This window comes from Pelodiscus sinensis, chromosome 7 (genome assembly GCF_049634645.1).
Source record: "Pelodiscus sinensis isolate JC-2024 chromosome 7, ASM4963464v1, whole genome shotgun sequence".
Taxonomy (NCBI): Eukaryota; Metazoa; Chordata; order Testudines; family Trionychidae; genus Pelodiscus; species Pelodiscus sinensis.
The window spans coordinates 29,255,391-29,278,057 of NC_134717.1; the positions used below are offsets into that span (position 1 = coordinate 29,255,391).

At 46.2% G+C, this 22,667-nt stretch overlaps 1 protein-coding gene and 1 long non-coding RNA gene across 5 annotated transcripts in view; one reads left to right on the forward strand and one right to left on the reverse strand.

The window, feature by feature from the left end:
- Positions 1-2,759: 2,759 nt before the first annotated feature.
- Positions 2,760-9,976, reverse strand: LOC106732197 (uncharacterized). Its single transcript, XR_012905166.1, has 4 exons — positions 9,857-9,976; positions 8,966-9,051; positions 7,893-8,010; positions 2,760-5,079 (listed from the first exon to the last, which is right to left on the reverse strand). It is a non-coding gene; the product is annotated as an uncharacterized LOC106732197 (long non-coding RNA).
- A 2,989-nt stretch (positions 9,977-12,965) lies between these two features.
- The window catches only part of GALNT13 (polypeptide N-acetylgalactosaminyltransferase 13), a 338,848-nt gene continuing 329,146 nt past the window's right edge, over positions 12,966-22,667 (forward strand). For 2 of the 4 annotated variants that reach the window (XM_075933416.1, XM_075933417.1), the window contains exon 1: positions 12,969-13,252. The gene's annotated coding sequence lies outside the window, so the exon portion shown is untranslated. Of the gene's footprint in view, positions 13,253-22,667 lie in introns of all 4 variants that reach the window. The other 2 variants (XM_075933419.1, XM_075933418.1) reach the window with 2 other exon arrangements.

Below are 22,667 nucleotides of genomic sequence, written 5' to 3' on the forward strand. Positions count from 1 at the left end.
GAGACTCTGAAGTTCTGCCTGCGTACCTGGCCCTGCGCATGGAACTGGAAGCATTTCAGAGAATGCTACCATAGAGATCCTGGATTTCAATCTCTTTCATAGAAGCATAAATCTGGCCTCCAAAACCTCTCTCCTATTCTTCCCTATGACCTTGGTACCTACATGTACCATGACCACTAGCTACTCCTTAGCACTACACATACATCTATCTAGATATCAGGATCAGAAAGCCCAGCATGAAATACCCCCAGGCAGGAGTAATCGATGTCCTTCAGAATTTGAGTGCAGTGTAGATGAGATCAGCCAACCATGGAACATGAGTGACTGAATGAAGCTGTTCAACAATGACTTTAGTCATGACTGTGGTAGCCAAATTCACACTGGTGAAACAGAAATTAGAAAGTTCCACATTCTATGATAAATCTCCTAGATTATCGAGGAAGCAATTGGCTATTCTATAGTAAACTGAGAGCAACTACTATCCCTGACTAGTAAACGACTAGTTTATCCTGGTAATGTCCAGAGTAAACCAGTTTAGGACAAAGCACTTCAGTATGAGTGGGTAGACCTGGCACCTGGGAAAATCATAAGTAATTTTTTCTTTTCACCCTCCACTTAAATGGACCATGTATTTTATGTTCTTATTTCTAAGAGCTACTGTAAGTGAAAAATCACTCCTACTCTAAAATTAATGACAAGGCACAAGTCATGAAAAATTGTACTTCAGACACAAAGTCAAAAACAGCTTTGTTGAGAAGTACTGAAATAATAAACTTGTAATGAATGTTAACAAGATACTAGCCCTTTACTAGAGAAAACTCTTATATTCTTTTTAAACAAGTATACCCATCCATTATACAAATGAAAATACATTTTGTATTTACAAAATTCTAAGTTTCTGGTTTTACTCTTAACATTTATTTCACACTAGAAGTAAACAAGTTTTGGATAGGATTTCAATTTTTTGCTTTTTGTTTTTTGGTAATGAAGAAAATCAATGACAGTTGTTTCTCTTAAAATGTACAGTAACAATTATTTTCCCCAAGCCCCTGAGGAAAGCCAGATATACTTTCTCTGTGGGAGATCCCTACATGGCCCTTAAGCTACGAAGCCAATGCTATCAATTTGAATGAGGGAGATTTTTTTTTAAAGTGAGATTTTACTGAATGTATCATGGAATCAAACTGAAATTGTCTTAATCACAAGAGAGAAGTATTTCATTAGTTTAAGTGTGATGATACAAGAAGAGATTAATAAAACATTTGTCTGTATGTAACCATTGCTCTGCTGGTATATAATGTCCATCTATCTTCTTTAGCAAAAGAAAAAACAAGATAGCAAAATTCTTATATATCCACATTGGGTACATGTTTCTACAATGATTGCTTTCATCAAAAATCTTGAAAGTTTGTAATATAAAAAAAATAGGCAATAGTTCCTAATAATCAGGGGTGAATTCAAGCCCAGGGCTGGCAGTGAGTTCATAGACACACAACTACAGTCCAAGGATCCCAGAAATGGCTAGGTCCTCTATGGTTTTGGAGCAAGAGACAGTGATAATCGGTATGTCTACACAGAAGAGATACTGATGTATCCCGAAATAGCTACCCCACGTCTTAAAAAACACACCCCTTATTTTGAAATATTTTTTGAAATAATGGGCATGCTATTTCACCATCCTTGTAAACCTTGTTGCACGAGGGTTAAGAAATGGCTCAAAATAGCACATTATTTTGAAATTTGGCACCGTGTAGACAGCACCAAATTTCAAAAGTCTTTTGAAATAGACTCAAAATAAGATATGCAATTGATGTTATGCAAATTGCATATATTATTTCGAGTTTAGGGTGTTGTGTAGATGCACCCACAGCAAGTACAGTAAATGTCCGATAATCCGGCACCTTTGGGACCGTAGGGTTGCTGGATTATCAGATAAGCCGGAGTATCAGGAGGTACTTCAGCAGGGGGGCTAAGAAGGGTCGGCGGGCGGTTGACCGGGGAAGCCCTGCGCAGCTGCTGGCGACAGGCCAGCTGGGGCTGCAAGCAGCAGCAGCGATTTGGGGAAGCGGTGGGGCAGAACAGCTGGGGTGCTGCTGGGTTGCTCCTGCAGCACCATCCCTCACCTGAGCAGCGCTGCAGGACCAACTGGGCAGCATCCCAGTTGCTCTGCCCCCGGCTTCCCCAAGTCCTCCGCTAGTCAGTTTCAGTAGTGGCAGACTTGGGGAGGCGGCGGGGCAGAGCAGCTGGGGTGCTGCCGGGTTGGTCCCGCAGCTCTGCTCAGGTAAGGGCGGTGCTGCAGGACCAACCTGGAAGCACCCCAGCTGCTCTGCCCCACAGCCTCCCCAAATCCACCGCTGCTGAAAACTGAGCAGAGCAGCTGGGGTAGCTGCCCGGTTGGTCCCGCAGCACCGCCCCTCACCCCCCTGCTTGGCACCTGGCAGCACCCCAGCTGCTCTGCTCCGTAGCTTCCCCAAGTCCGCCGCTCATCAGTTTCAGCAGCAGCAGCAGCGGACTTGGAGAAGTGGTGCGGAGAATTGTCTGGCTGGCTGGAGCACTTCCTGGTTCCAGTTGGTGCTGGACTATTAGGAGTGCCGGACCACTAGATTCCGGACAATTGGAGTTTCACTGTACTCAGGAATGCTAAAAGCCCTTATCTGGCAGAGTTGGTAATGTCCAGGGTAAACTAGTTTAGGACAAAGCACTAGCAACTAATGGTTTAATCTTTGTGGAAGAAAACAAGCCTTCACTCTGCATTGTGTTTAAGCAACAAGTAGCCAGAGGCAGTTTTATTACGAGCTGCAGCAAGGGAAAAACTGGTTCAGACGGGGGGTGGGGGGGAGCCCCCACCCTCTGAGGCAGATCTTCGAATACAAGCAATTATGAAGCAGTTTATATACTGTCTATTAGATATAACAACAATAATAATTAGTCTCCTTCCCATTACAAACACCAATGGCTAACAGTTATTTAGTCCCACCCAGATGCTCCTTATCTCAAGGTCCCTGCCAGAGTCAGCATTCTATCCTTATCTCCGTATAGAGGCGAGAGGTGAAGGCAGCGTCTAATTACAGATCTCGTGTTGTCAGGCCACAGACACAGCCTGACTCTTGCTCTCTTCATTTGGACCGTTCATTTGGACCATCTCGATGTTTTTGTTTCTCTGAGACAACCACATCAAACCTAGGCAGATTCGTCATGATGTTAAATGGGCAGGTACATAAAATGTCCTTATCAAAGTGGGTGCAACAATCCCTGGATATAGGGAGGCTCCCACAACTTCAGAATAAGCAATGCTCTCAACTTTATCTATATGCTCCTGCTTTGTTACAAGCAGGGTGGTTACCATTCTGATCTGATCTGAGTGAGGAATCCCCAGAGGGGCCAAAAACAAATGGTTATACTATGCCCTGTCCAGGTGGGCCTTTGGGTCCTCATGGATTCTCTACTTCCCCACTCCCATGGGTAGGCACGGGGGAGATGGGGACTCACCACCATAAGGGCTGGATGGTCAAAGCTATCTTATTCTTCAATACTGGCCTTCTAATTCTTTTAATTTAGTTCCATTAATTAACAATCCAATTAGTCTCTGGTCCAAATATCTGGTTAGGTCTAGTGAAGTGGACACAGAGCTGGACAGATCCTTCAAACTATTTAGGATCACTTGGTTAGCTTGGCTGGTGTCTAGGCCTTTACGGGCACTGGATATTACTGCATCTAGCCTGGATTCTATACAATTTCTGGGCTATGACATAAGTGTTGCTGACAGAGTTTCCAGGCCTAAACCAATCTGCGATGGTATCTGCTAAGCCCCGTCATTGCCTAATCAGGCACTTGCCAATTTGATTAGCCAGTCTAGCACACAGCTGGTCTATACCAGTGTGGAACATAGCTAAGGTAAGGACCAGTAACAGTTGTCCTGGTTCTGGGACAGGGGTCTGTTCAGGGCATGATGCACAATTGGGAGGCTCTATTTTGTCCTTAAGGACCTGGTTAATAATACCCAAATGAGGGCAAGTTAGCAATGGCCATTGTTTAACAAATGACAGCCATGCCTCAGGGGTTACCTTTGTTTGGGCTTTACGTGGAAAGCCCCAGTGGGAGTCAGTAGGTCCAACTTCAATGGCCTGCTGTTAGTGTTTAGCTTCTTTCCCACAATATTCCATATGAACTTTAACTCAGAGGACTGTGTATTCTTTGTCCTCGTAGTGTTCATGTTGTTACAATAAATAAAATGATTATGGGTGAATGAGGGGTGGCCCAAGGCCGTGTATTCCCCATTGCTATTAGCGTGTATTTGTTCTATGTATGTGACTTGAAGGAGGTTACATTGACTAGAGTCACTGTTTCTCTTATAGGACCAAGCATGGTTCACAGATGTTTAATTGATAACCCATGCAATTCCATAATTCTTGAGGCCTTTTAAGGCATCAGGCACCAATGAGTAGCAGGGCAAGTAGCTGTTATTGAAATGGTGCGGTTACTAGTTTCCTCATTGTTGTGGGCATTTTTACTTAAATATGCTGATGTCCCACTTGCCCGTGTTGTTTTATAGATGTCTTATTATCTCTGGCCAAACCACTTTTATGGTTGGTGTGCAAATTTGCAGAAGCTAAATATTTATTTGTGTAGCCATTAAAGCAAAACCAATCCGGTGGGGGAGAGGGCTGGTACCCCACTTCGAGTCCTTCTGTTCATGTGATGCACTCCTTGCTTCCTTCCAGTTATTTTTGTACACCTGTGGAGACATTGTTAACATTCTCCTAGCCTAAACAATTACCAAACTATTATCCTTTCACTAAATGTTAAAGTTGCCAGTTGACTAAGTTTAGAGTTGCCAATTGATTAGGCCCAATTATTAATTTTTGTTTTGTTTAAATTAATGCTTCTGCTTTACTCAAATTATCCTTTCATTAAAACAATATCCTACACACAACAATATTTGCAATACGTATTACAATTAAGACACACAAGACAAACTTGGACAGAACACAAACTTATGTCATGACACAGAACCATGGTTTTTTGTTGTTGTTGCTGTATGTTGTTTTTCTTCAGCTGGCACCAGCGCATTCTGATGATCTGAAAGACAAGAAAACATTTTTACCCCCGTCAGTGTGGTCCATTATAACTTAAAATACTGCCTAAGATCTGTTAGGGGAACCAGTTACAGCTAGTTCCTTACCACTTCCATGGGCGAGTGAGCTACAACTTTACAAGAACAAGGGCGCTTCATCGGTACTCGTGACCTTCCACTCCCTCGAATTACCTCTGAGTTGCTAGCCCTCCCCAACAGTGGCATGCCTCAGTTTCCCTCTTGTGCTACAGATCAGGCTTAATGTGTGAAGCTATAATGCTTTTCCTTAGCACAAGGTGTTGGTCAGTTACTGTTCCAGCAAGCAAAAAGCTTTTCTTTTCCTGAAAAGAATCATATACAGTGTTACTTATTAAGACTATAGTAATAATATTGACATTAAATTTTATTAAATGGGCGCTTATAAATATTTTGTTTGTATTTGGACAATTTATTTGAGGGGACAGGTGTTTTATATTCCTTTGAAATAGTCAGGCAGCCTATATTCACATATAATGTTGGATTTGAAAGCAAGCCAAAAGTGTTATCAACTCAGCCTTGAACAGAGACACAGTGAAGTTTCAGGGCTTGGATTCTTAAAACAATGATTTGTTTTCTTAAAGAGTAAATTTAACCTTAAGGATTGAATGTATAGATTTCATTCTTTTATACAGTTAGCCAGTTAAGTGTCAATAGAATTCCTTATTTTCCTTTTGCAGATTTAACAAAAGTGTCTGTAGCCAAATGTTTACATTTGATTGTTTCTTTGCCTGGATTATTGAAAGAGGCTGCAAGAAACAAGGAGTCACTTTTTAAAGCAGGTTTCCCTCCATATATTACAACAATCGCTTAATTCCTTCTACACTCCCACAGAGTCCATTTTTCACCTTCACATACCTTCAAATCACTTGCTTTGTCCTTCCAAAGAAAACGTTTCTCATTCCTGTTAATTTAACTTTCCAATGACTGTATTCCTTTCCTTATTCCTTCAACTATGCCCATAGGGCTCCAAACTTTTTGCCTTCTCCTTTCACATGCTTTTTCTTCTTATGATACATCTTAATTCCTGCTAAATTACCTTTTTTTTCAATGACACAGGTTTGTCCAGTATTAATTTGGTAAGGAGGGTGGGCTTTCCCATTAGCCCCCACACCTCCTAATTCTTTTCAATAGGTAAATCCAAATGTGTATTATTACAGTCAACTATTACTAAGTTTAAACTTGTCAGTATAGGGTTTTCATAACATCCATGCTGCAGCAGTTGATCTATGCTGCTGACTCTGGGGTGGATCACTTGACCATGCTCTGTAAGGAGATTTATGTTGCAGAATGTGTCTCCTTGTTAGGGCAGATTTAGCTTCTAGTGATTACACTTTCAAATTCAATTCCTACTAGTTGGCTTTTAGGGTGGCTTTTGGGTTACGTCCTCCTACGCTCTCAAGCTAATTATAACAGTGTGTGAGGGAAAGGTTTTAACTGTTTTTTTTTCTGGACGGCCCTCACTTGTGCATTGTGAAACATCCTTGGGTTGCCTGCGATTCCAGCCAGAGAGGCTGTTGTTATCTATTTGCTAACAAGGTCTTGAGAATCTCCTACAGTTGCTTGGCAGCCCTTTCCTACTCCTGCGTTGTGTTTTGTGTATATGTATCCAACCAAAATGCCTAGGGCCAATATGGCTTGATCGTCGGCAGGCATTCCTTCCTTGAGAATTTGGAGGAATACTTCCCACAAGCTGTTAAGTCTATTCCAAAACTCAGTGTTTTGCTTTGGATCGGACAGATTTGTAACTAGAGCCCATTTTTCCATAGGGAAGATCTAATCCCTTTCAATTATCTTCTGTGCCTCCTCTCTATCTTCAGTGATGTGTGGTAAGGGCCCATATAGGGCTGGGCATAGAGAGGAGTAGAGGGGGTAATGTTGGGCCAAATTCCCCCCTAAGCTTGGGAGAGGCAGTGCAATTGCATGTAAGTTACATTTCTCACTGCAGGGAGGATTTTTGCTTTTCTGAGCTTCAGTCTCATCCCTCAGGGCTTTAATTTCTTTCTCTGTCAATCTGTCAAATGCTTACAGGTCCTTGGACCATGATGCACGTACATGTAGTACGCAGGGGTGCCTTTCAGCTGTCTGGGGGGGTATGCTTAGACTGATCCCCATCCATTTTAGTCATTCAGGGGAGTATCCTGTCCACTCCCCGTCCGTTCAGTGGCTTATAGGAAACTAAAGAAGGGGTCTGCTGGGTATAGAGTGTCAGACCTTATCAGCAGCTCATGAAATAAGGGGAGTCATCACTCCTTCACATATCTGCTCGGTCTCGAGGTTCGGCTGACCCCCCTTGCGTTCAGAACTCCCTCGTGGGAGAGCCCTGGTGCGGCTGGAATCAGCTTACTTCTCAGAGACGTGGGCAGCGGCATTCACGCTTCACTCATTACATTCACACTCAGCATGGTTTTCACACAGAAATTTTCTCACTTTTAGATGCATCTCTCTTTATGGACCTCGTCCATATTTGGGGCGGCAAACAACACATTTCCCCCCAGAACCACAGCAGTTCCCAGCACTGCATGAACCCAGGTGCCTTATGTCCGGACGCAATACAATTTTCTTCCCGTACCCGGGGTGGCACCACCAAAATCACAGCAGTTCCTAGCACTGCATAAACGTAGGCCTACTTGGGTGTAACAAAACAGTCTCCTTGTAACCGCTTTGCGTCTGACCTTGTTGCAGATTCAAAAAGTTCGGATGGCATGAGCCCACAAGAAGCAGACGACCCTACAGGCAGTCCTCCTCCACACCTCAGTAGAGATTTCAAAAGGTCTCTTACCTCTCATTTGGCGCCCTGAAGGTGAAGGGGGACGGTCTGCAGCTGCTGTCGCTGTCTTCAATCGGGCGTTGCCATCCAAGTCACGGCACCAAATTGTGGAAGAAAACAAGCCTTCACTCTGCATTGTGTTTAAGCAACAAGTAGCCAGAGGCAGTTTTATTACGAGCCACAGCAAGGGAAAAACTGGTTCAGACGGGGGGGGGGGGGGGAGCCCCCCCTCCAAGGCAGATCTTCGAATACAAGCAATTATGAAGCAGTTTATATACTGTCTATTAGATATAATAACAATAACAATTAGTCTCCTTCCCATTACAAACACCTATGGCTAACAGTTATTTAGTTCCACCCAGATGCTCCTTATCTCAAGGTCCCTGCCAGAGTCAGCATTCTATCCTTATCTCCGTATAGAGGTGAGAGGCGAAGGCAGCGTCTAATTACAGATCTCGCGTTGTCAGGCCACAGACTTAGCCTGACTCTTGCTCTCTTGTTAACAAGACCGAGATGGCTGCACACAAATTCCCTTATTCCCTTTTCCTGCCTCCACATCTTATTTACATTGGGAAATGGAAAAACCATTATCTCTAGCAAGTACAGAATGACTTTTTTAAAAACTTTAGATATTTCTGTTCAAAACCGAAAATTAGGCTCAATCTATCCACTATATCAAAGTTGGTTTTCTGCTGTAGAATGCAGGATGCCCAAAGGGGCTGGTAGTCTGTATATTTGCATGCTTTTTATTGCTTAATGCCTCAGGCATACAACTCGGCATTCTTTTATATATTTGAATATTTTGACTTATATTTCAGTTTTCAATATTATAGAAATGAGTCATGTCTGTAAAAAATTCATTGAGCAGAATACTGAAAAGACATTTTTATGTTCATTATAATAATTAGCATTACAACCACTACAGATATACTTTTTATTTGTATAACCTTGTATCTACTGCCCTATGTAATCATAATTTGAATATGTAACTAAGTGTAATGTGGTGACATTAAAGAACTTTTAAACAGAAAATGCTTTAAGCTCTCTAACTAGTTTTTTCCACACAGTAAAAATGATTATTTTACCTGGTAAAACCCACTTCTGTCATTCCTGTGACCTGGGCCACTTGATTGTATTAGATCAGGGGTTCTCAAACTGGGGGTTGCAATCTCTGAGGGAATCACAAGGCACAAAACAAACAGCTATAAAATACGTAATTTCAATCTAATGTTTTTTTTTTTTTTTTAGAAAATGACATACATTACACTGCAAGAAAAAGGTGTACTTACTTTGAAAGCACTGTAAATATACGACAAAATGATTACTGTTCCCAAACAAAATATATATTAACACCACTTTACAGAAACTGAACTTTAGGAATTGTAGTATGCAGCATGCAGGTTTGTTATTGTGAGTCTAAAAAGGTGGGACTTAGATAACATAAGAGTGCTTGATTGTTCAGCAGTTGAAGAGCTGCATTAAAATGCAGACCAATCAGAATACTGAGATAAATAATAAATTACGTTTTTTTCCCTAACAGTCAGCCAGACAGAAGCAGCACTAGCTCTTGCAACGGCTATAGCCACCCCAAAATTTACCTTGGGTCCCATAGCCACCCCCTTACAGCAGGGGTGGGCAATAATTTTTGATGGGGAGCCACTCTGGCAAGTGGTTGAGGGCTGCACTCTTCCATGATATGAATGGAGGCAATGCGGGGTTTGGGATGTAGTTTTGGTGCAGAAAGGAGCTTAGGGTAGAGATTGGGGTACAGGAGGGAGATTGGGTGAAGGAGGTGGTTGTGACCAAGGGCAGGGGACTGGAGTGCAAAGGGTGTGACCTAGGGTAGGAGGGTATTGTGATCTGGGGCAGGAGACTGGGGTGCCAGATCTGGAAGGGGGTATGAGTATAAGAGGCAGACAGAGGATTTGGGTATGTTGAGGGGGGCAGGAAAGGGCTGGGGTGTCCAAGAGACTTACCTGCCAGCTGCCAAACTAGCCTACCTGCAGAGCTTAAAATGTTTCCCAGCCAGCCTGCCTGCTCCCTTGGCCATGTGCTTCACTGAATAACTGAGCCCAGGAGAAGGGACATGGTTCTTGTTGGCTGCCTGTTATTCTAACAAGTAGCTCCCATTGGCTGGTTTCTGGATTGTGCTGGGGGCGGGATGGCTCCTGAATCGCCCCTCCCTACTTCATCTACAGTTTTAAAACAGAAATGGTGCCCTGAAGCCACATTTCTGCACAGTGCACAGGGCAAGCAGGGGAGCCTGACGGGCTCCCTGCTGTCTCCGCAGGCCAGATTCATAAAATCAGTACATTCCATAAATTCTAGGTACACAAGCATAATTAGCAAAACTACCCTATCTCGGGAGACCATCCTCCTTATGATAATCTTGTGGCCCATTGAGACAAAGAAGGGCCACTCACTGATCTAGATATTCTGTAAAACTTTCCAGACAAAGGGGTAAATAAATCAGTGGTCTGAATGGTTTTTAATTCCAAAATTTATCTGGCCAGGTGCTATATCTTGTCAAACAGTTGCAGATTTTTCTAGCAAGTCATAAGTAATTCTCTGTGAATGTTTTCTTTTACTTATATATATGAGTCAGTGTTAAGCACAAAATGGCATTTTGTTCTGCCATGCTACAACTAAATTATTCATGAGGCATTTTCACCATTCAATCGGTTCTGTTATCCTCTCTCTCAAATAAGCTTGTATAAGGTACTTAAGAGAAAGATGTGAATCCTACTCAATGGACAATATGGCAGTAACACACATGCACAAGAAGCTCCCTCCTAACTAGGGATGTTAAATATCGGTTAATTGAATAGTCGATTTAACCACATGAATTCTTACTAGTTACTCCACTACTCTATAGTCCCTGGGGGTAGGGCCAGCAGCCAGTGTGCTCTGGCCCCACTCTGAAGGAGCCCCCTGCCACAATGCACTGCTGCCTCTGTATCAGAGGCTGCAGTGGGGGATGCCAGGCAGGAGCTGATCTGCAAGGGAAGCATTTAAAAAGCAGCTCGCCTCATGGACCAGCTGTCCATTGCCCCACGCTGCTGCCTCTGACACAGCCCATGTATCGCACACCCGAGAGTGGAGCCACCACCACCCATGCGCCATGGTGCCCGCCGGGCCATTTCTATGCGCCCACCAAGTGATCGGGGCCGGGGCCGGGCCCGACCCCGGGTGCACGGCGCATGGATGATGCCGGCCCCTGGGCGCTCAGAATAGGGGCAGAGGCGGCCCCGGGCACGCAGCACATGGGTGTTTAGGTGATCCTGCCCCTGGGCACATGGTGTATGGGCGGCGCCAGCCCGGGCGTGTGGCACTGGGTCAGCGCCGGCCCCGGGCGTGCAGCACATGGGCGACCCTGCCCCCAGGTGCGTGGCGTAAGGTCTGTGCCTGCCCCAGGCATGCGGTGTATGGGCGGCACCAACCCAGGCGCGCGGCACATGGACAGCCCTGCCTCCGGGTGCGTGATACATGGGCTGTGTTGGCCCTGGGCGCGCGGCGTATGAGTGGCCCCATCCCTTGGCGCGTGGCACAGGAGCGGCGCTGTCCCTGGGCACGTGACGCATGGATGCTGCTGGCTCCTGGACGCGCGGCACAGGCACCGGTTCTGGGCACGCAGTGCATGGGTGGTGGTGGCTCCACTCTCGGGTGTGCGATACATGGGCTGTTCAAGCCCCGGGCGTGCAGCGTATGGGCGGCCCCGCCCCTGGGCGCATGGCACAGGAGTGGCGCCAGCCCCAGGAGTGCGGCGCATCGGTGGCGGTGGCACCAGGCGCACGGCGTATGGCTGGTCCCGCCCCCGGGCATGTGCGCAGCCCCGCCCCCGGGTGCCCGGCAGCCCCAAAAGGTTGGGGACCACTGTCCTAGGGCGTGTCTAGACTGGCCAGTTTTTCCAGAAAATCAGCTGCTTTTCCGGAAAACTTGCCAGCTGTCTACACTGGCCGCTTGAATTTCTGCAAAAGCACTGACTTCCTACGGTAAGAAATCAGTGCTTCTTGCGGAAATACTGTGCTGCTCCCATCCAGGCAAAAGTCCTTTTGCGCAAAAGGGTCAGTGTAGACAGCTCAGATTTGTTTTCCGCAAAAAAGCCCCAATCGTGAAAATGGCGATCGGGGCTTTTTTGTGGAAAAGTGCATCTAGATTGGCATGGATGCTTTTCCACAAAAAGTGCTTTTGCAGAAAAGCATCCGTGCCACTCTAGATGGTCTGTTCCGAAAATGCTTTTAACAGAAAACTTTTCCGTTAAAAGCATTTCCGGAAAATCATGCCAGTCTAGCCCTAGTGGTTAAGGTGCCACAGGACTCCTCGTTGTGATTGCAGACACAGCTACCCCTCTGAGATAAAAAATCAAGGCAAGAGCATGTCCTCAGCCCACACGCTGATACACTGACTGCGAAATACTGTTGTGTGCAATACGGCTTCGTCTCTAGCAGGCTTGTTTTGCCCACCGGCCACAGTGCCACCAATTTTATTTTTGCCTGAGGGGAAGAGTTTATACAAATCCCGCAAACCCCATCCCCGTCTGTGCCGAGGGCAGGCGCGCTGCAGGCAGCGCACGCCCCGCATGTCGGCGGCTCTAAGGCACACGCGTGGAGCCTGGCGGCCGCGCAGACTGGGGAACTTTTCGTGAAGTTAGGCGGGAGACGTGCCAGGCGTGTGGCTGAGCAGTCACAGCGGTCCCCTGATGGCAGCTACCCCCCCCCCCCCCCCCGCGCACGTGAAGGAACGAGCCCGAAGTCACGGACACGCGATGAGAAGGGCCGGGGCAGGCAGGCGAGCGGCACCCCGGGCGCGTCCCTGCCGCTGCGCTACCGGGTCTACAGCGGGCAGAGCAGCGGCCCGAAGTTCGCCCCCCTCTGCGAGAAGCCCCGCCCCGCCCGCTCGCTCCGCGGCCACTCTGCGGCGCTGCGCTCGTATCGCGGGACTCGCGCGCCCCTCCAGCCGCGGGAGCCGATTGGGCGCCCGCACGGACCCTGGGGAGAGGGGGCCTTGTGACGTGCAGGCCCCAGCCCAGTGCGAGCCCCTCCCCGGAGCAGGGTGGGAGGAAGCGGCTGGGCTGGAGAGGTGCTTTGCAGCCTGCGCCGGCACGCGCGGGGGGAGGCTGGTGACGTAAAGGTTCCGCCCCGTGCGAGCCCCCGGCGGCTCCGATAGGCCGAGCGGCGTGGGGGCGTGGCCGAGCGGCCGCCGCGGTGGCTCCGCCAGAGGTGACAGTGCGCCAGGCGCGCTCCCCTTCACCTCTCCTGCCTCCCGTCCGCGGCTGCGAGATGGAGACGCTGCTCGGGGACGGGGAGAGGCCGGAGCGGGGTGCGGCCCCGGGGGGCGTGTGAAAGCCTCGCGCCCCGCCGAGCGGAGACCAGGTGAGCTCTGGCGCCGGGTGCTCGGCTCAGCGGGCTGGGGGCGCCCCCCGGTGCGCAGCGGAGAGCCGCGCCGAGGGCTGCCCGGCGGCTCCGGAGCGGGGCGGGTGCCTCCAACTTTCTTGTGGGGGGCTGCGGGAGGAAGGCGCCGTGGCCGTAGCTCCTGGCGCTGCTGGGCGGTTTGCGGAGCCTTCAAGCCAAGCGGCGGCGGCAGCAACTTTCTCTCGGGTCCGTGCCGCCTGCAGGAAGGCAGCGGCTCTGAGGCGGTATCCGGCATCTGCCCGGGTGCTTAGGGCTGCCTGCAGCTGGAGGGGGGCTGCGCCGGGCGAACACGGCAGAAGGCATCTGTCCTCCTCGGTGCGCGGCGGGCTGAGCTGCCTGCCAGCGGGCGGATAAACTCTTCCCACGGACGCTGAGGGCGATGCGCCGCTGCCTGACAAGCAGATGGGGCATCTTCCTTCCCCGCCACGCTGGTCATTCGGCACAACTGCGGGAGATGGGATGTGGGGCGGGGAGAGCTGCAGCCTAAGAAGGGGATTAAGGTGTGAAATTAGGTATCTTTGTCTTCGCGGTCCGGGGACATTTATTACCGCTGTGTAGCCGAGGGAGAGGGCGTCTTCCTTGTTTAGCTCCTGGATGCACTAAAGCATTACTGATAGGATTGGGATTTTATGTGTGTACGCCCGCTGAAACCTGCTCCTTGGCTGTAGCAGCTTGTAGGGCTATAGAGAAGGGTAGTAGGAGGAAGTAGGGGCTCAGAATAGAGGTATTTGTTTGTATCTTCACTGAGTTGTTGCTGCTGTGTAGGTATCTCAGACTCCAGACAGAACCTGACTTGAGTTTTCTAATTATGATAATTATTGCGGGTTCGCTTAATTAACAAAACAAAAACATGGCAAAAAATTCACAAACTCAGCGGTGGATTTTTGTCCTTGTATGCTTACTTCCTGACACCTTTTATTTGTTCAATGTTCATTCTTTTAAATATTTAGTGTAAAGATATATCATGTTCAATTCACAGCGGTTGTACAGTGGGGCTGAAACTGACAAGTTGGGCTGATTTTCCACTGGATGGGAAAAGAAAGGTGAGAGTGCAATACGAGTCAGGGAGCAAGGAAGGTACAAACTTGTGTGTAAGAGATCCTAGAAATCATTTAAATTTAGACGTGGGATGGACCTTGAGAGGTCATCTAGTCTATTCCGTTGTACTGACGAAGGAGTACACTACACCTACACCATCCTTGATACGTCTTTATCTAAGATATTCTTAAACCTCCAGGGAGGGAGATACTACAATCTATAGTGGGTCTTTGCCCACGAAAGCTTATGCTCCAACGCTTCGGTTAGTCTATAAGGTGCCACAGGATTCCTCGCCGCTTTTGCAGATTCAGACTAACACGACTACCCCTCTGATACTCTACAATCTTGATAACCTGCTCCAGTTCTTCACTATCTTGGTAGCTGGAAGGCTTTTCCCAGTATGGTATGTAACCTTAGTGCAGAAGATGAAGTCCATTATTTCTTGTCCTGCCTTCAGTGGACATAGCAAACATTGATCACTGTCATCTTTATAACAGCCTTTAACATGTTTGAAGACTGCTATGTCCTACCTCATATCTTTTCTTAGGGACTAAACATGCCCAGCTCTTTTTACCCTTTCTATTAGGTAAAGTTTTCTAAATCTTGTTTCATTTTTGTTGCTCTCCCCTGGACTCTCTTCAGTTTGTCTATATCTTTCTTAAAGGATGCAGCCCAAAACTGAACACAGAACTCCAGCTGAGGCCTCCCCAGTACTCACCGGAGCATAGCATAATAATTGCATTCCAGGTCTCACGTATAACATACCCGTTACTATACTTTATAATCATATGTGCCTTTTTCACAACTACATCATATTTTTGACTCCTGTTCTATTTGTGATCCACTGTGATCCCTGGATCCTCTTCTGCAGATTTGCTGCCTAACCAGTTACTCCCATTTTGTAGTTGTGTATTTGATTTGCTTGCATCAATCTGTTTAACTATGCATCATTTGCAGATTTTGTAAGTTTACTCTGTGCTCCCCAGGAAGACCATTTTGGGACCCCACTAGATAAGTCCTCTCAGTTTGACAGTGGACCACTGATAATTTGCATCCAGCTTTTGAACTAGTTGTGCACCCTCCATATACTAGTTTAATTTAGATTTTATATCTCTGGTTTTCTTATGAGAAAATCCAGGATTATGCCTCCTGGAAAGCTTTACTAAAATCAAGATATATCATAACTACTGCTTCCTCCAATGCACTAGGTAAGTAACTCTGTCAAAGAAGGCAATTAGAATGATTGGACCTGATTTGTTCTTGACAAATCATTGTTGATTATTCCTTAACCCTGTTGTTCTCTTGATTTTTATAAATTGATTTGAAAAAAAATTAAACAATATCTTTCCAGGAATTGAAGTTAGGCTGTCTGATCTGTAATTCCCAGTGTTTTCCTTTGACCCCTTTTTGTATACAGGCAGTCCCCGGGTTACGTACAAGATAGGGACTGTAGGTTTGTTCTTAAGTTGAACCTGTATGTAAGTCGGAACTGGCGTCCAGATTCAGACACTGCTGAAACTGACCGCCAGTTCTGACTTACATACAGAATCAACTTAAGAACCCCAGGCGTCCCCAAGTCAGCTGCTGCTGAAACTGATCAGCAGCTGATTCCAGGAAGCCCGGGGCAGAGCCTGGGGCTTCCTGTAGTCAGCGCTGGTCAGTTTCACCAGAAGCTGACTTGCGGACGCCTGGGGCAGAGCAGCTGGGGTGCTGCTGGGTTGCTCCAGTAGCGCCGCTCCTCGGTGCTACTGGACCAACCCAGCAGCACCCCATCTGCTCTGCCCCAGGAGTCCTGATTCAGCCGCTGCTGAAACTGACCAGCAGCGGCTGAATCAGGACCTGGGGCAGAGCAGCTGAGGTGCTGCCGGGTTGGTCCAGTAGTGCCCAGAGCGGCGCTGCAGGACCAATCGGCAGCGCCCCAGCTGCTCTGCCCCAGAGTCCAAAACAAAAGCCTGGTCTGCTGGGGGGGGGGGGGGAAGCACACTAGCTGCGCCCTCCCCCCCAGCAGACCAGGGACACGGGGAGCAGAGCCGCAGCGGCAGCGGGGTGCCGCGCCTCTGAGGCTTTGCTCTGGCCCAGCAGACCACAGGCACCCGGACTGAAGCCGCAGCCGCGGGGGGGGGGGGGTCCTGCGCCTCTGAGGCTTTGCCGGAGCAAAGCCTCAGAGGCGCGGGGAACCGCCGCTGCTGCCGCTTCAGTCTGGGTGCCTGTGGTCTGCTGGGGACGGTCTCCAGCAGACCACAGGCACCCGGACTGAAGCGGCAGCAGCGGGGGGGTCCCGCGCCTCTGAGGCTTTGCTCTGGCAAAGCCTCAGAAGCGCGGGAACCCGCCCGGTGCCCCTGGTCTGCTGGAGACGGTCTCCAGCAGACCAGGGGCACCGGAGCAGCTTACGAACGGGGCTTTCTCGCCCCGACCTCCGGGGCGAGAGAGCCCTGTTCGTAAGTGCGGATCCGACATAAGTCGGATCCGCGTAAGTCGGGGACTGCCTGTATTGCACTAAATTTGCCCTTTGCTAGTCATAAGACATCCCTGGGAAATAATAATAGCCACCCTCAATTTGTTCTTAAATTCTTTATGCTGAGGCATATACTGGACAAAACATTAATATTCTGTGTAAATTATTTTTAGTATGACTGCATATTTGCATGAGTGCCATTTAATTTTTCAGTAAATTTATACTTCTATAACTTACCCTCAAAATATTATTGGCATCCATAGTCCTAAAGATGTTAAAAATTAGAAAGTGAGATTCTTACTGCCTACTATTTAGGGCACATCTATACTATGAGATATGGAGGAATTTTTTACCAACCGATGATACAAAATCGAAGAACTGTGTCCTCAGTGTGAGGAAGAATTGAATGTAGTCTGAAGTAGTGTGTCCCCATTAGGGAGCGTACCATTGACTCAGAAAGCGGAGCACTGTGGGCAGCATTATATTCTGGGCTATGCTCACTGTGTCCATTGGGACCAAAACTGTGCATAAAGTGGTTATAGGCTCATGTTGCCAGCTTCCCAAAATGCATTCGTCTAGTTCTTCCTCCCTTGTGTGAGATAAAGGGGAGGCAGTATACTTGTGCCTTTTTGTGCCCTGGTTGATTGTGCAGATGCAGTAGCAGTGCAAGCATTGAGCCTAGTTTTCCGTAAATCATTATTATGGTTGTATGTGTTGTGGTGCACCTAATGGTGCAGTATTTGAAGAATGTACGCATGTCACTCTTTCAGGATGAGGATGAAGCTCGGTGTGGTATGGAGTCACTCATACAAAGCCTGGCACTGATGCTAGCATAGCCTCCAGTCAATCCTCTGCACACAGTGGAATGCTGTTTCTGGTGCTGTGAGACAAGCTCATACTGGTTGGTGTGACCGTATTGTGATGCAGAGACTGCACGATCAGCAGTGGCTGCAGAACTTCTGAATGCATAAGGCCACGTTCTTAGAACTTTGCAAATCACTTGCCCCTGCTCTGAGGAATCAGAGAATCCAAATGAGACCTGCTATGACCATGGAGAAGCGTGTAGCAATTGCCCTATGGAAGCTTGCCATGCCAGACAGCTCTTGGAGAAATAGTGAGTGGGTGCCTCTGAAGTTGGTAGAGTAATATTAAATATACTGTTGTACTATTAATAGGTGGATAGCTAAGGTTACAAGGGTATTTTCAGTTTAAAGAGGTCTCTTTTAGTTGTTTCTTCTTTTCACAGATCACTTGGGCTGAAAATTTCTAGGGGTCTGCTTAAAATGAGTTTGAGGGGAAAAAATAATTCAATAAAATCAAACACAAAGGCGAGAAATAGAGGATGAGCTTTATATATTATAATATATAAATTGTATACACTTGCCATTTATAAAGAAATACTGTAACATTTATACTGAATGGATCTAGTCTTTCATTAGTTAGTTTTGGAACTTGAAAGTTTTCACTGAGATGGAACCTTTTGCTGGACTTCAAGAAGTCTTTCAATTTTTGTCAGTTTTAAGGTTACAAAAACATAATTTATTCATTATGTGTGTTACTTTTGGCCTCCTGGCATTTTGTTTGCATTGCATATGAGCAAAGAAATGATCTAACCAGAAAACGTCAACTCTGAAAAAGTGTGGTGTCTTATGCTCCTTTTCTATCTTGTAGATACTGAATGAGGTACCCTTGAAAGATAGGGATCTGGCTTATTTTTAGTGAACTTTACTTGCAATTACACAGCATAAATCTGAATTTGTTGGAGTAATTGCTAAACTGCATTTGGAGGCACAGCAGCCAAAATACAGTGCAGTTAATGAGCTGGAGGTTTGGAATTAGAGGAATAGGAGAAAATAAGGGAATTGGAAGAGTCAGACAGAAGAAGGGGAGAAAGGACACCAAGAACAGAGTATAAAGAAGTAGAAGAAAACAGCACTACACTACACATAGAAGACTAAATTTCTTTAAATACCTCATAAGAATTTTGCTTTCAACATATTGTGTTTAAATCACGCATACATTTTCCAGTTCCACTTTTTGCTTCTGCAGACCTATGTTTCCAAGAGTTGTTTGCTTATTTTTATATGCCACTGTCTTCTATTGCCAGTCTTGTACAGCAGTGTTTTTCAAACTTTCCTGTCTACTGTACCTCTTTTAGGAGTCTGATTTGTCTTTCCTACCCCTAAGTTTCACTTCATTTAAAAACTACTTGCTTATAAAATCAGATGTAAAATACAAAAGTGTCACATCACAACACATTGTTTCAGGAAAAAAATACTTACTTTCCTATTCTTACCATATAATTATCAAATAAATTGGAATATAAACAAGTTATGCAAAATATTAGTCTTATAAAACTAGACAGATATCTAGATAAGGGGATGTACCCCCAGGAATATTTCTTCCAATCCGTAGGGGTATGTCTAAACTACATGGCTCCGTCGACTGAGCCATATAGATTAGTTTACTCGAAAAAGGGAAATGAAGCGGCGATTTAAATAATTGCCACTTAATTTAAATAAAAATGGCCACTGCGCTGTGCTGATCAGCTGATTGTCGGCACAGCGTGGCAGTCTAGACAGGGATCTGCCAACCCCAGAACCCTTTGTTGGCAGATCCTGTAAGCCTCGTTTCAGATCCTGGCTTCTCCCTCCCCACATCTGCAATGTAGCCACTTCCCAGCTCCTGTCCCCTCCCCCTGTCAGCTCAGCTCAACTTGCCCCCACCCCTCTTGCAGCACACTGGTACTCTTATCCTGGAATATCCATGGTCCTGACAGATCACGGATTTTGCTGGACCAGAGAGTCCTAGTTTATAGCGGTGCATCCTGTACTAATCTGCTATTAATTGCTTTTTTCTTTTGGTTATAGAATATCTCCATTTTAAATGCATTTATAGTAACAACGAAGAGCACATTACATTACTTAATGAATAAATTGTGGTATGGGGATGCATGTATTTTTTCTAGTAGACAGCAAATTAGCAGTTTATCTTCATGGTTAACAATTCTGTTTGGGAGAGCTGTTTCTCCAACATATTCTGTGCATAAGAGTCAGTTCCACAAACGTTGATAAAGTTCATTTCAATGTGGTAACTCTTACTATAGCATTTAGCAGTGTGCATAACTAAAAAGTTGAAAGGAGTAGATTTCCTCCTCTCCCCACCCCATTTTGCTTTTGGTCTGGCTGCAGAGTAGCATGGAGCTTTGATTTAGTTTGATCAGTGACACTATACCACCTATATATGCCTTCAATCCACCAATCAGGTATCTCCATTTCTCATTCATGGTCTTGCCTGCTTTGCCTAACCAGTAATTGAGTTCTTCTTCCTCCTGGCCTATGTAGCTTGTTACAAGATGGTTTGTGTCTTACTGAAAGCAGCCATGGGATTACAGCCGGACCCTGAGTTGCGAACAGTTGAGTTACGACTATTCGCATTTACGACCAAAGCTCCCATGGAGCGATTGTAAAGGTGGTCCCCGAGTTACGAACGCCACCCGTGCTTACAAACAGCGTGGTCGCTAGTAACTCAATGGGGTCTGAGTTACGAACAAATCGAGTTACAGCCAAGTGTTTGGTCTGTAACTCGTTCGTAACTCGGGGAGAGGTTGTACTGTCATGGAAATTTGGAGGTGGTGGAACCTGGCTGCATGTGGAAACAGTTATTGATATCTAGCCTGCCCTGTTTAGGTGGCACTAGCCCTCTATTTCTTTGGAGTTACTATATTTTCACCACTAAATACAGCCATTTGTGGTGTTATACACCTTTCTATTAATCAGTGGACTTATTATGAAAAGAGAATTTGACAAATAATGTTCAAAATATAAAAACAGTGATGCTTTATACCACAAGTGTGTGTAATTTGGTGACTTTTGACCAGTTTGTAGTCACAGTAACTGAACAGTCTCAAAATATGAAAATGTGACCCTCAGAAACAATCTATAAGAGAAGAGATGGAGAGTGAACTTTAGGTAATTAATGCAATATAGCTTAGAGTAACAAAAGCGAGAAGTGCTATTGCCAACCCATCAGCAGGCCACTTGTGACCTGTATATCAATTCAACTTTATTTACAGGTTCAAAAGCTGGTTTAAAAGCTTTGTTGCACAGGGAATATGCTGATAGGAATTTTGTGCATACAAAAGAGGACTGCCTCATCTACTTATGGCTTATTAGTTTTTAGTTATATGACATGTAGAATATCGGGATGACACAGCTCAGATTGTTTGCAGGTTGGCTACTTCCACAACACCGTGGAACTTTATTGCATCTATGCTAGTGAATACTATAAAGAAATACAAATGTAAAAGTTAGTGGGGACATCCTACATAATTTAAAACCGTTTGATCACATTCTCTCTCAGATATTTGTCCTCTGGCTTTCTCATAGGTCATGATCTCAGTAGCTGGCTGTCAGTGTGATATTTTATCCCTGTGTGGATAACAGGTGGATGTCTTGAATATGTCAGACCAGCCTCAATGTGCATATATGTGGTGTTCTAATGCACCTTTGCAGAACATTGAGACAGCACTTGCAACCTGAAGAATAAAATGAAGACTAGGGATGTATTAGTGCAGGCGATTAACCAATAAGCAAAACTTTATAGGTTAATGCTATAGACTACACATATTTCCTCCTCCGCCTTCTCTCCCCGCCTGCCAGTAACTTTTTTAGCAGGCTGGCCAGCAGCCTGGCTCAGTCCTGGATTGCGACGGGTCTGGGACTTACTGCTGCTGTGGCTCTGTATTTAAAGTGCATTAGTAAAGTGTATGGGGGCAGGAGACTGGACTCGATGACCTCTCAAGGTCCCTTCCAGTCCTAGTATTCTATGATTCTAGGAGCTAGGTGGGCAGGCATCCTGGCTCAGTTCCGGCTAGCACTGGGCCTGGGAGCTCAGACCAGCTCCCCAGACAGGGACTGCTGCCACCCTGTGCTGCTGCCTCTGTATCAGAGGCAGCAGCATGGGGCAACAGGCAGCCAGTCCGCTAGGGGAGCTGGTTTTTAAACTAGCTCCCCTCGCAGACCAGCTCCAGCCTGGCACTCTACGCTGCTGCCACTGATACAGAGGTAGCAGCCTCGAGTGGCAGGGAGCTCCTTAGGAGTAGGGCCAGAGTACAGGGGCTGCTGGCCTCACCCCCTGGTCACTACAGAATAGTTCAGCAACCGATAAGAATTTGAGATTACTTGACTATTCAATTAACTGATATTTAGCATCCCTAATGAAGACATCACTTTTGTAAACAACACTGTTAATAGACTGTGACAAAATATAACCGCATATTAGGCAAGAATCTCTTAACGCTTTCCATTACATGGGTAGAGAGGGTATTTAAAGAAGTGGAGGCAAGGTTTAGGTGAAGAATGTAACTTGATTCCCATTGACTGGTTGAGTCAGTGAAAGCCTCTGGAGATTGTGACTAGTGTTTTGTTTTATTTTCCATTTTATGTCCTTTAAAAGAAACAATACACTGTGTCCTGAAGAAAAGGCCTTAAAGGACATGGGTGTGGAGTTTGTGTCTTTTCCTTGGCTGGTGAAATAGCTTACACAGTGTCCAAAGGCTAGAAGTCCTAAGCGTGTCTACAGTAGAGTTTCTGTACTTGAATAGTGGCTGAGCAAAACTCCATACTTGTTTTTCTAAGTGTTGCTTCTCTGTGGCCTATATTGTAACACTTGGGAGTCAGGGGAGCACCTTCAGTATCGTAACACCCTGGAGGGAAGCACTATGCTGGTGTACACCTTTGGCATTTAGAAACGTGCCTGACAATATCACTCGCAACACCTTTTAAATAGCATCTTAGCTAATGTTTGCCAGTGCAATGGGGCCAGTCATGCCAGTACACTCTTCCGAGGCTTGGAACACAGCGGTTGTGTTGACAAGTCAAT